Raw genomic sequence first — 15211 nt, 5'->3', positions numbered from 1 at the left:
GAAAATACAAAAAATCGTGTTATTGCATTGAAAACATTAGTTTGTGTTCGGGTTTTTTCGAGAGCAGTCTCGCCTTTCTCGAGTGCGTTCGTGTTTTTTCGAGTGATTATACAAATTTTCTATTGCTTAAAATGTTTTATGTTAGTGTATTTATGTGTAAAACAATAAACAATAACCAAATGTTCAAAACAAGGTGGTACCCAATACTTTAATTGAAATAAATTTAGCACGTTTTAATTTCATTAAATTTTGACAAAATGTTTTCTTTGAGGCTTTGACAAGAATATCAAAATAACAAACAAAATTGAACCTGACTCTTTATCGAAAAAAAATGGTTGAATACATAGCAGTTTGAAAAAAAACTAATTTTGATCATTGAGAAGCTTCATATTTTCGAAACAATAGAACGTGACTAAAAAGTTTAGCTGGTTTCACAGAGCTATCTCCATGTAGTGGTATGTACCACTATCGTAGAGTAATTGTATCTGACACAAATCAAGGCTGAGAAATAAGAACGTCTACCTGCAATGATACTTGTATTGGAACCCTGAATAGCTAACGTCACAACAATTAAAGGTGACGTCGGGTACAATAGAGAGCGGTAGCGGGAACACCTCAAGTGCAATTCTTAACATGCTGGGGGTCCGCAAAGGATTTAATTACAAGAAAATGAAAATAACTTATGAAAATGTCATTTTAAATTACTGTCTCTGATGAATATAAAACTTTGAATATCTTCAACTGTCTTTGATAATGAGCATAAATAAAATAAAATTATTTCTGTTATAAAGCACGAATAGTTAACAGTCCTTAACATTATACGATAGTCTCATTTGGTCCACATTTTTATCTTTTCCTTTGCATCGGTCTTCGCTCGTCTGGAGGGTAGTATTTCATCGCACGTCAGAACATCATAACTTGGTTGATTGTAAATCAAATAAAACATTAAGCAAATGTCATAAGCGTCATAACACGAGTTTATGTAAGGATAATGCAAAATTAGATAAAGAAGATAGTGTGAACGTACGTATCATTCAACACAACGCAAAGGAAACGGACACAATTTTACATTCACAGGCAACCACGAATGTCATGCTCAAAACCGCAATAAATCCTGTAAGTTCAGGACTACAATCATAAGATGCCAACATTCTTTTTGATGAGGGCGCACATAGGTCGTTCATCACAGAAGACTTAGCCGCGAAATTGCAGTTATCAATAACTGGCACTTAAAGTTTAAATTTATCCGAGTTCGGGGACAGCGCAGAAAGTACGAACATTAGACACTTAAGAGCAACTCTCTGTAACCACCAACCATGTTATATAAAGGGCCGGCACGCATACGTAATATTTATCAACACGGTTTGGTAGCTGCCAATGGATCTTTTTTTTTTATAAAAAGCATGAGACGTTCTTCGACATAACCCTAGTTTATCAACTTTATGTTGAGACACTAGCAAAATTAATAAAAGTCTGAGGTATTAGAATAAAAATCTTGTTATACTGAGCATAAATAGTTTTCTTCTTTTTTTCGGAATCCCACTTTCAGACTTTATTTAAATAAATAGTGGCAGTATATACAAGCGTTTATGAATGACACATCCGTGTCCTAATTTGATCTTTAAGATTGATATTCAAAAGAAAACTTAAACCAAGAAAACGCATCTTAATCGATTAATTATCCTTGATTTCTATAAAACCTCAATGATTTTTGTATAAGCATGTCTTGGTATTTTAATAAATGTGGATACATAAAAAAAAAACTTTTATAATTAAAAGTATTTTGCAGATATGTGTAGATTGTATAAGCAACTTATGTTGACATTGATTTTGATGAACGATTCAACAATGTTTGACCATAATGTACAAAACGTCTACTCGTACCACATTTTCTTTACTTGGATCTATATCTGCTCTTTGTAATAACAATTTCACTATGTCGAGATTTCCACCACTGACAGCTAAATGTAGAGGAGTATCACCTCTGTACTAAAATGAAAAGGTAACACAGTTCATAGCATCATATGAAAATTAACAAAAACAATATTTACAAATGATTTTCAATACAAAAAATTACATTGGCCAACATTTCGAGAAGTTCCTTTAATTCCAAAATAAAGAATAAAGCCATTGTTTTATACACAACCTAATGCAAATGTAGAAGGAAATGCCTACATGGAATCTATATATCCTTACACAAACACACACGTTACAAAAATTCTTTAAAAACACCCTTGTAGATTTCGGAAAAGAGCAGGCTAATGCCGCTATAAGGCAGCACTCGTACTCGCAAAGTGGAAAGGGAGTAATATAAGTTGCAAAACTTGTTTCCCAATCCACTATAAATAAATATGTATTTTTTTCACTCGTATTGATTCTTTATTGAATATATTGCTGTTTAACAATTAAACTTGGTGTACAGCATTTCACCAAGTTTCCCTGTTAAATTACCACTGAAAACCAAGGGATAATATTTAGTAAAATAAACTAATAAAATACATTGGTTTAATTATCTGAACACATTGAACTATTATTATAGTTGTTACAAATAGTCTTTGCTACTTCACAAAAAGTGTTTTCAGATATATTCATAAAAGATATCTATACATTCATTTTTTTACGAAAATTAATCATTCATCCGGATAGACTTTTGGGGGTTCTTTTATTATCTAATCAGAAACGAATTGCGGTCAATGACCTCGTACGACTTTTCGTATGTTTAAAGAAAATACAAAAAATCGTGTTATTGCATTGAAAACATTAGTTTGTGTTCGGGTTTTTTCGAGAGCAGTCTCGCCTTTCTCGAGTGCGTTCGTGTTTTTTCGAGTGATTATACAAATTTTCTATTGCTTAAAATGTTTTATGTTAGTGTATTTATGTGTAAAACAATAAACAATAACCAAATGTTCAAAACAAGGTGGTACCCAATACTTTAATTGAAATAAATTTAGCACGTTTTAATTTCATTAAATTTTGACAAAATGTTTTCTTTGAGGCTTTGACAAGAATATCAAAATAACAAACAAAATTGAACCTGACTCTTTATCGAAAAAAAATGGTTGAATACATAGCAGTTTGAAAAAAAACTAATTTTGATCATTGAGAAGCTTCATATTTTCGAAACAATAGAACGTGACTAAAAAGTTTAGCTGGTTTCACAGAGCTATCTCCATGTAGTGGTATGTACCACTATCGTAGAGTAATTGTATCTGACACAAATCAAGGCTGAGAAATAAGAACGTCTACCTGCAATGATACTTGTATTGGAACCCTGAATAGCTAACGTCACAACAATTAAAGGTGACGTCGGGTACAATAGAGAGCGGTAGCGGGAACACCTCAAGTGCAATTCTTAACATGCTGGGGGTCCGCAAAGGATTTAATTACAAGAAAATGAAAATAACTTATGAAAATGTCATTTTAAATTACTGTCTCTGATGAATATAAAACTTTGAATATCTTCAACTGTCTTTGATAATGAGCATAAATAAAATAAAATTATTTCTGTAATAAAGCACGAATAGTTAACAGTCCTTAACATTATACGATAGTCTCATTTGGTCCACATTTTTATCTTTTCCTTTGCATCGGTCTTCGCTCGTCTGGAGGGTAGTATTTCATCGCACGTCAGAACATCATAACTTGGTTGATTGTAAATCAAATAAAACATTAAGAAAATGTCATAAGCGTCATAACACGAGTTTATGTAAGGATAATGCAAAATTAGATAAAGAAGATAGTGTGAACGTACGTATCATTCAACACAACGCAAAGGAAACGGACACAATTTTACATTCACAGGCAACCACGAATGTCATGCTCAAAACCGCAATAAATCCTGTAAGTTCAGGACTACAATCATAAGATGCCAACATTCTTTTTGATGAGGGCGCACATAGGTCGTTCATCACAGAAGACTTAGCCGCGAAATTGCAGTTATCAATAACTGGCACTTAAAGTTTAAATTTATCCGAGTTCGGGGACAGCGCAGAAAGTACGAACATTAGACACTTAAGAGCAACTCTCTGTAACCACCAACCATGTTATATAAAGGGTCGGCACGCATACGTAATATTTATCAACACGGTTTGGTAGCTGCCAATGGATCTTTTTTTTTTTATAAAAAGCATGAGACGTTCTTCGACATAACCCTAGTTTATCAACTTTATGTTGAGACACTAGCAAAATTAATAAAAGTCTGAGGTATTAGAATAAAAATCTTGATATACTGAGCATAAAAAGTTTTCTTCTTTTTTTCGGAATCCCACTTTCAGACTTTATTTAAATAAATAGTGGCAGTATATACAAGCGTTTATGAATGACACATCCGTGTCCTAATTTTATCTTTAAGATTGAAATTCAAAAGAAAACTTAAACCAAGAAAACGCATCTTAATCGATTAATTATCCTTGATTTCTATAAAACCTCAATGATTTTTGTATAAGTATGTCTTGGTATTTTAATAAATGTGGATACATAAAAAAAAAAACTTTTATAATTAAAAGTATTTTGCAGATATGTGTAGATTGTATAAGCAACTTATGTTGACATTGATTTTGATGAACGATTCAACAATGTTTGACCATAATGTACAAAACGTCTACTCGTACCACATTTTCTTTACTTGGATCTATATCTGCTCTTTGTAATAACAATTTCACTATGTCGAGATTTCCACCACTGACAGCTAAATGTAGAGGAGTATCACCTCTGTACTAAAATGAAAAGGTAACACAGTTCATAGCATCATATGAAAATTAACAAAAACAATATTTACAAATGATTTTCAATACAAAAAATTACATTGGCCAACATTTCGAGAAGTTCCTTTAATTCCAAAATAAAGAATAAAGCCATTGTTTTATACACAACCTAATGCAAATGTAGAAGGAAATGCCTACATGGAATCTATATATCCTTACACAAACACACACGTTACAAAAATTCTTTAAAAACACCCTTGTAGATTTCGGAAAAGAGCAGGCTAATGCCGCTATAAGGCAGCACTCGTACTCGCAAAGTGGAAAGGGAGTAATATAAGTTGCAAAACTTGTTTCCCAATCCACTATAAATAAATATGTATTTTTTTCACTCGTATTGATTCTTTATTGAATATATTGCTGTTTAACAATTAAACTTGGTGTACAGCATTTCACCAAGTTTCCCTGTTAAATTACCACTGAAAACCAAGGGATAATATTTAGTAAAATAAACTAATAAAATACATTGGTTTAATTATCTGAACACATTGAACTATTATTATAGTTGTTACAAATAGTCTTTGCTACTTCACAAAAAGTGTTTTCAGATATATTCATAAAAGATATCTACACATTCATTTTTTTACGAAAATTAATCATTCATCCGGATAGACTTTTGGGGTTCTTTTATTATCTAATCAGAAACGAATTGCGGTCAATGACCTCGCACAACTTTTCGTATGTTTATAGAAAATACAAAAAATCGTGTTATTGCATTGAAAACATTAGTTTGTGTTCGGGTTTTTTCGAGAGCAGTCTCGCCTTTCGCGAGTGCGTTGGTCTTTTTTCGAGTGATTATACAAATTTTCTATTGCTTAAAATGTTTTATGTTAGTGTATTTATGTGTAAAACAATAAACAATAACCAAATGTTCAAAACAAGGTGGTACCCAATACTTTAATTGAAATAAATTTAGCACGTTTTAATTTCATTAAATTTTGACAAAATGTTTTCTTTGAGGCTTTGACAAGAATATCAAAATAACAAACAAAATTGAACCTGACTCTTTATCGAAAAAAAATGGTTGAATACATAGCAGTTTGAAAAAAAAACTAATTTTGATCATTGAGAAGCTCCATATTTTCGAAATAATAGAACGTGACTAAAAAGTTTAGCTGGTTTCATAGAGATATCTCCATGTAGTGGTATGTACCACTATCGTAGAGTAAATGTATCGGACACAAATCAAGGCTTAGAAATAAGAACGGCTACTTGCAATGATACTTGTATTGGAACCCTGAATAGCTAACGTCACAACAAAGGTGACATCGGGTACAATAGAGAGCGGTAGCGGGAACACCTCAAGTGCAATTCTTAACATGCTGGGGGTCCGCAAAGGATTTAATTACAATAAAATGAAAATAACTTATGAAAATGTCACTTTAAATTACTGTCTCTGATAAATATAAAACTTTGAATATCTTCAACTGTCTTTGATAATGAGCATAAATAAAATAAAATTATTTCTGTAATAAAGCACGAATAGTTAACAGTCCATAACATTATACGATTGTCTCATTTGGTCCACATTTTTATCTTTTCCTTTGCATCGGTCTTCGCTCGTCTGGCGGGTAGTATTTCATCACACGTCAGAACATCATAACTTGGTTGATTGTAAGTCAAATAAAACATACAGAAAATGTCATAAGCGTCATAACACGAGTTTATGTAAGGATAATGCACAAATAGATAAAGAAGATAGTGTGAACGTACGTATCATTCAACACAACGCAAATGAAACGGACACGATTTTACATTCACAGGCAACCACGAATGTCATGCTCAAAATCGCAATAAATCCTGTAAGTTCAGGACTACAATCATTAGATGCCAACATTCTTTTTGATGAGGGCGCACATAGGTCGTTCATCACAGAAGACTTAGCCGCGAAATTGCAGTTATCAATAACTGGCACTTAAAAGTTAAATTTATCCGAGTTCGGGGACAGCGCAGAAAGTACGAACATTAGACACTTAAGAGCAACTCTCTGTAACCACCAACTATGTTATATAGGGGGCCGGCACGCATACGTAATATTTATCAACACGGTTTGGTAGCTGCCAATGGATCTTTTTTTTTATAAAAAGCATGAGACGTTCTTCGACATAACCCTAGTTTATCAACTTTATGTTGAGACACTAGCAAAATTAATAAAAGTCTGAGGTATAAGAATAGAAATCTTGTTATACTGAGCATAAACAAGTTTTCTTCTTTTTTTCGTTTCTGCCAAAAAAAAAGATATTAAAACATTAATCATTAATATAATCTTTAGGTGTACCTGTAAATGTTAATAGTCGTACTTTATTACGGGTGATTGATTTCACGCTATTTAAGCTTTGCACGTGTAATAGAGGTTGAACTTTGTTTACCTGTACTTTTAAAACAATATTTAAAATTTAGTTTTTCCTGGCATTCAGAGATACACCTTTTGTAAGAAAAACACAAAAACGTTTTAGGAATATTACATAGAGCGTCGACCAGGCCTCCCCAAAAATGACCACCAGAGAACTATTGAGATGGTTGATTCTAGAATGAGTGTTGCCGACGTCGCGGCTCGGTTAAATGTGAATAAGTCAAATAGTTGAAGACAAATAAACAGACAAACTAGAATTAGCCAAGTCGATACCCAGACCCTAATCCGATCGAACATGTATGGGATATGTTGAACCGACGCATCTGTAAAAATCCCGGTGATTTCAAAACTTTAAGAGAATTTGAAAACAAATATTACCTTCATAACTTCCTAGTTCCTTAAAGATCACCCTTTTAGAGATTTGAGTAAATTGGATGAAAATCTGTATGTCTTTGTATTCTATTTCTGTTATTCATTCTACTTTTTTTTATTTAGGTATATTGCAAAGGAGCGAAAAGCATGTGCTAAGAACATTGTATTGAAAATACATTTGATTGTTGTCTGAGCCGATAAGACTAACGTACAGATTCACGATAAGAATCAAATGGCATACCTGATCAACTTTGTTTGGATCTGTATCTGTTCTTCCTAATAACAGCTTAACTATGTCGATGTGTTTACCAATCACAGCACAATTTAAGGCAGTGTTTCCTAACTGAAACATAAGAGTTGACATTTTCATTGTATCTATACAAACGGATAAAAATTAGCGATGTTCCAGAGATAGTTTGATTATGAAATAAATATTCATTTTAGCTTTCACTGGATATAATAATTAAATGTCAACGTACCCTTAAAAAAATTGCATGAAGCGTCGACCAGGCCTCCACCAAAATTACCACCAGAGAGCTATTGAGATGGTTGATGCTGGAATGAGGTTGCGGAAGTCGCGGCTCAATTAAATGTGCATAGGTCAACAGTTTGGAGGGTAACAAACAGATACAGACAAATTGGAACTTCAAGATTGACCAAGTTGATCCCAATACCTCAATCTGATTAAACAAGTATGGGATCTATTGAACCGACGCATCCGTAAAATCGCGGTGATTTCTAAAATTAACATGAAGATGTACTGATTGGGGAATGAAATGCAATTCAAAAACGGCAAATTCAAAAGACACTTAATGGAATGCGAAAATGCTGCCAATCCGTCATCAATGCACGTGGAGCCAGGACGAGATATTGATTGGTTTGCAATAATACTGCATCTGCAGTCGTCAAAGATAATCCGTCTTCAGACTGTACTAAAAAAAGTAGTGGCTGTATATATATACGTTCATGAAGAACAAATCCTTGTTTTAATTCATTTGCGCAATTGGAATACGAAAAAAAAAAAAATTAAGAAAACGATTCAAAATTAATTAATTATCTTTGATTACTTTAAAATCTCAATGATTTGGGTAAAAGTATATTTTGGCATTTCGAATATTCTAGATACATAACGTTTTTTTTTTGTTCACTCTGAAGAGTAAAGTACTTTGCTGAGATGAGTATCGCAACATTATGTTTACATTGATTTTGATGAAAGATTCCACAAAGATTAACAAATATGTACAAACCATCTTCACGTTTTCTTTATTTGGATCTATATCTGCTCTTGCTAATAACAATTGTACTATGTCCAAATGTCCACCACTAGCAGCTGAGTGTAAGGGAGTATCACCATGAAACTAAAATGAAAAGCTTGCACTGTTCATGGCATCATATGAAAGTTAAGAAAAACTATCCATACAAATGGTTACAATACCCAAAATAACATTTGCCAACATTTCGAAGAGTCAATGAATTTCAAACTTTTTTTGTTAATCGCAATTTTGTGGAAACTGTAAATTAAGATTAAGTGTCTCCATACAATATGTTCATGGTGGTCTGTATTCGAATTCCGTTTACATTGACATATTTTTCCGGTGTTCCAGAAGTTCTATATTTCTGTGTGTTTATTTCAGCTTCCTCCACCAAAATAAACCTGGTCGCCTTGGTATAGTCATTATTGTTCGTGGCCTCAAACTCAACAAACAAATACACAATAATATGATATTAAGGATGTACTTAGGTGATCTATGGTAAAACTAAATAAATCAAAAAATCAAAACTGATACTTTAAGCTTGAGGAGTATAAGTTAAGGATCAAAATAAGCTAAAAATATATTGACAGGTCATGGAGCTCGTTTTTAAAATATGGCGGGAAAAGGCTGATTCGGAGATTTACCTTATATTTGCCATGGTATTATTTGGGTCTCAAATCAAAGAAAGAAAATCCAGAATCTGCTTAAATTTTGTCCAATGACCTTTTATGAGCTAGTAAGTCTTATATAATGTTAAAAGGTAAATAAGTGTTAGTGGGTAAAATATGTTATCTTCTATTGTATTGTTGTATAACAAGCTGCTTATGTCATTAGTGATGTAGTTGAAAGTGAAGTAACTGAAAGACTGAACTCAGAGGAAATTAAATAGAAAAGTCCCTAATCACATGACAAAATCAAATGACAAAACACATCAAAAACGAGTGGACAAGAACTGTCATATTCCTGAATTGGCAAAGCCATTTTCAAATAAAGAAAATGGTGGATTTAACCTGATTTTATAGCGCTGAACCTCTCACTTTGATGAAAATCTTATCAAATTCTGTTATATTTACAATGATGTGTGAACTTAACAGACATAATACATAAAACAGTCAAAATATGGGTACAGCAGTCATAATCGTGCAAGTTGAAGTTGTCTTATTGGCAATCATATCACATTTACATTTTTCAAAATGTATAAGGATATTTGTAATTCAGACATACTTTTTTTCTTTTTATTCGATCTATTCATACCGTTTTTTTTATTGATATATTTTAATAAAAAAAATCCAACTTTCTTCTTATTTGATTTTTATTGAAGATTTAACAATGTAAAGAACGTCATCATGTACCTCATTTTGTTTATGTGGATCTATATCTTCTTTTTCGAATAACGATTTAACTATGTCAATGAATCTATCACTAATAGCTACGTTAATGCCCGGGTCACACTGTCCCGATTTTTATATACGATGGACACCGGAATGCGAAAATTGTAAGTTCGTACGAAGTTGGTCCCGATCTCGTTAAAATAAAAAAAAAAGGACCGAAGCAAGTACGATGAATAACGAAGTCTATACGATGGTGCCGAAATTATATACGATAGCAAAAGATGGACATACGAAGGTTAACCGAAGAATGGTTTATAAGCTTCATATCTCAACCGAAGCATACACGATGGATGACGAAGGCTACATGACGGATTACGATAATAGCGCGATGGCAATACGATGTCCAAAATAAGTCGTGTAAGCTAACGATGCATTTAATATATGTCGAAGGCATCACGCGTTTTAAAGACAATATTAAAGGTATTTCCAGTTACTGAATGTTTTGGTTGTCAACTTGATTTCTAAAAAAATAGTTAATGTATCAAATATGCATATATAGTGTCCATATTTGTCCGCAATATGTTACAAACGAGTGGATGCTACGCTCGATATTGCTTTGTTTAAACTGTAAATTGTGTGCACTAGTCTGAATAATCACCCATAATTATGCCCATGTTTACTTATCTATCGTAAAGGTAAAGTAATGGGTTCGTTGATCCCTTTTTTTCAAAAAGAGATCTTTCAAGAAGAATATCACAATAACATAGACAACAGGAAGGATGTGGGAAAGCAATAAATGCGGCAAAATATGACATACAGAAAAAATTGGTTATGGAGTAAACATTCGTGTGACAACAACTCAGACGATACATAAAAAATCAGAATAATGAAGAAAAAGTTGGTTTCCCTATAGCTGTGTACCTGCAGTGTTGGTGTACGAGGCGCGTTTGTGATTTTCATTATGTTACTTGATATGAAAAATTGACAAAAAATAATATATTACTTGGAAAAGTAAATCCTGAGCCTGTAATAGCTGCTCTTCTTGTTCAATTTGAATTAATAGAAACAACGCTGTCGCCGTTCTTGTTCTGATAGAATCATATGATATGAGCTCCATGTTTTGTGAACGTTTTTCTTAACCGACGTATTAGACTGATATATCGCGCATGGCACTTTAAATGTCTTTTAGCGCGAAAATTAAATTACATTTAGTTGGATTTATTGCCGTTTAAGTTCATCTTGTCGCCTTCGTACTTTTATTCGATGGCAACACGACGGGATTACGAGGTCTTCACGAATTCGTGTTGCCATCGTAAGACCTTCGTGTAGCTTCGTGATTCATTTGTGTAGACATCGTAATGTCAAAACTGCCCGATGGAAACGATGGAAACACGAATGCAGTACGATGTTCAAAGATGCATTCCCGGTGACATTACGATGGTGAGGAACTCAATACGAACCCTCAACATCGGACGCACCTTCGGGGATTTTTTAACATGTTAAAAAAATTAGAACCCTTCCCGAAGTTTTCCCCGAAGGCAAGAAAAAGTGGCCGATAGTTCTACGATGGTTAAAAATGGCACTACGAATAGCCCGATCTGGAAACGATCAGTTCCGATTTTGAAAATTTCCATAATCATGATGTCATCGGCGTAAAAATCGGGACAGTGTGACACGGGCATAAAGGATGTACCATAAAACTGAGAAAAAATATGTATATTAAATATTCTCATGGTGATCTGTATTCGAATCCCATTTACATTTACTAAAGGTTGCCTTTTTTCCAGAAGTTTAGTTGTTCTATATGGGTTATTTTCCATCCTCCACAACAAAACCTGACCGCCTTTATATGGTCATTATTGTCCGTGGCGTCAAACTCAACAAACAAGTACACAACAATATCATTGGTTGTTGCATCGCACTTATAGTATAACAGTCGATATCATTACGGGCATATTTGATGAAAAAGGTGAGCTTTTTTCTATAAAAATGGGAATCGTAGATACACATTTCTTGTTTTGGGATACAATACTTCATATTTTGTGAAGAATCACACTGAATCTTCCAGAAAATATACTGAAGATGATATTATTAAAATGCTGGACTTTTTGATCGACAATATATTTGTTAAGTTTAGAGGATTTATATTTCAACAGACAGTCGGTATTCCAATGGGTACTAATTGTGCACCCCCTGCTGGCTGATTTGTTTTTGTATTCGTATGAAGCAGAATTTATTCAGAACCTTCTAAAAGACAAAAAGAAAAAGCACCTTGCGAAATTCTTTAATTTTACTTTTCAATATATTGATGATGTTTTATCGTTGAACAACCCATACTTCAGCCAATACTTGCATATCATATATCCCAGTGAACTTGAAATTAAGGATACTACGGATACTAGAAGGACTGCTTCATACCTTGATCTTTTCCTCAATATTGACGTAGATGGACGACTTCACACAAAAATCTATGATAAACGGGACGATTTCAACTTCACAATTATCAATTTCCCATTTCTCAGCAGTAACATGTCATTTTGATTTTAATTGAAGATTGAACAATGTAAAGAACGTCATCATGTACCTCATTTTGTTTATGTGGATCTATATCTTCTTGTTCTAATAACGATTTAACTATGTCAATGAATCTATCACTTATAGCTACGTTAAAGGGAATACTATAAAACTGAGAGAAAATATGTATATTAAACATTCTCAAGGTGATCTGTATTCGAATCCCATTTACATTTACAAAAGGTTGACTTTTTTCCAGAAGTTTAGTTGTTCTGTTTGGGTTATTTTCCATCCTCCAAAACAAAAACCTGATCGCCTTTATATGGTCATTATTGTCCGTAGCGTCAAACTCAACAAACAAGTACACAACAATATCATTGGTTGTTGTATCGCACTTATAGTATAACAGTTGATATCATTACGGGCAGATTTGAAGAAAGATGTTACAATAAAGGCAAACGAAAAAGGACAATAGGACAAGAAATAGTTGAAGTCAAAATTATATAACAGAAACAGACAAGCTGTGTTAAATATTGGAATATATCAAACAAATAGTAATGGATGTAAAATTGCGCTTAAGAACGATTATATTTTAAGGTACCGGTGGTTCAGCAGGTGAATTTAGGAAGAAGTAGTAATATCAATAAAATTATCAAGATACAAATATAAAAACACCTGGTTCATATGTTTTTTTTTTATCAGAATAACATATGTAATTATACCTTACATATATGTTACGCAATTCTATTGAGTGAAACGTAATCACGTGACATGGAATAATTCAGATTTTTTTTCGTTCTATTGTAAGCTTAAGGAAGGAAGAATAACCTTAACATTTCCGACATCGGTAAAAAAAAACTATTTGTCACCTGCGAATAACCTTTTGAGATTGATGATTTGTACTTGCTTTATTTCCCATGAAAATGACGTCACAGACGTAAATAAACAAAATTGCAGCGTTCACGTTACAATGGAAGCCCAACAAGCGTTGAGGAAAGAAGGCATTGAATACGGATAGAGTGTCATAAGCTGATGACAGCTCTCACAGAGTAACGGTCCTTTTCAGGGCCATCAATATTTTACAAAAAGATTCTACCTTTGTTGTACATTCTAGAAATTCTAGAACACAAATGTATTTTCAAACGTCAGCTTGTCTATGACTTTGTTATGTATTTAGTTCAATAAAATATAGAAAGTGTTCGAAAGTCCTGTCCACTGTTAGATTGGTATAATAAAACAACCGTGGCCCCTTAGAATCGATGAATAATCAAAATTTTCAACCTTTAAAAGTTATTTCATTCGGGCTGAAATAACCTTCTAGAGTTGAGGATTTTGGATATTCACCTTTTCAACGGGTGAACGGGTAAAGAATTGCAATATTTGGTTTTCAAGCATTTACATTTAGGAACATTTTTCAATATATTATATATATGTATAGGATTTGTTTTCATTAAAAGACATATACCTAATACAATTACTAATGAGGGTACCCTATAGTATAAACAAAGTGAGACAATACTTTTCTTTCTTTTTCTTTTTTTCACTTTTAAGCTAAACACCAATCTCATTTCCTGGGGAAAACAGAACTGTCGACATTCCAATATACCTTAATCAGACTTGATACCTACTAATGTGTATAACAGCACCAGTTTTATACAAAATATGCAGAAAGGGTCCAAAACTAATTTGATGTAGAAAATTATGCTGATGAGTAACAAATTAAAAAAAAACATTTGCAAGATTTTTCTTAGCACCATGGTCTGTTTGGCCAAATGATGTAAACAAATAGTTTCTTTCTAATCTTAGAAGTGTACAAATATTGTATATAGGTAAAAATTGGACTAATTGTGCCTTAAGCTGGATAGCCATCCTGTACCTTTGCATTTTCTTTGATTTAGGTCGATATGGAAATGTAAGGCTGGACTTGTGTTGAACTCACCGCATCAATTTAAGAATTACAGATCCGCACTAGTTATATATAAATATAAAACGTGACGACTCGTCACTTAAAGGATATACAGTATCCCTCGTTGTAACCTTGGATCCAATCGCAATTCAAATCCAGTACTCGAGTCGAGCACTTTTACAACAAGTTCACATATAAGATACCATAATACAATAATGACATACAAGGTAAGAATACAAGAACTTTGATATGATGATAATGACATTTGATATTTTACACACTTCAAGTAGGACAAAGAGTTAACAAACTGACATTAATGCAGCTCCGAATCCTTATTGCTTGTTTGTTTATTTAGTTCCCAAGTATTGTTACGCACGTATCCATGTGATATAAACGTGTTCTTTTATTGATAAAACTGTAGATGTCGCTAAGTTATATAATTAACATATATGCATTCACTTGGCCTTCATTCATTTATGTGAGAGATCAAAATTTGAATATGCAATATTGAGCCAATGCTTATGAACAGTTTCTATACTATTAAAATGTCATAGATTTATCTAACAACTGATTCAGAATAATCGTTTGAAAACGAATGTCTACTTTCTTCTACATAAAATACAACTTACGAAGATTTTTCATGTTGATGTATATCGAAAAAGATTGGGAAGAATTCACTGATTCAGAAAACTCTTTGTCCCGTTACCTTTTCACTAATGTGA

The sequence above is a fragment of the Mytilus trossulus genome, chromosome 8, assembly GCF_036588685.1.
Source record: "Mytilus trossulus isolate FHL-02 chromosome 8, PNRI_Mtr1.1.1.hap1, whole genome shotgun sequence".
Taxonomy (NCBI): domain Eukaryota; kingdom Metazoa; phylum Mollusca; class Bivalvia; order Mytilida; family Mytilidae; genus Mytilus; species Mytilus trossulus.
The sequence above is the reverse complement of the archived record's forward strand: the minus strand, read 5'-3'. Positions refer to the sequence as shown.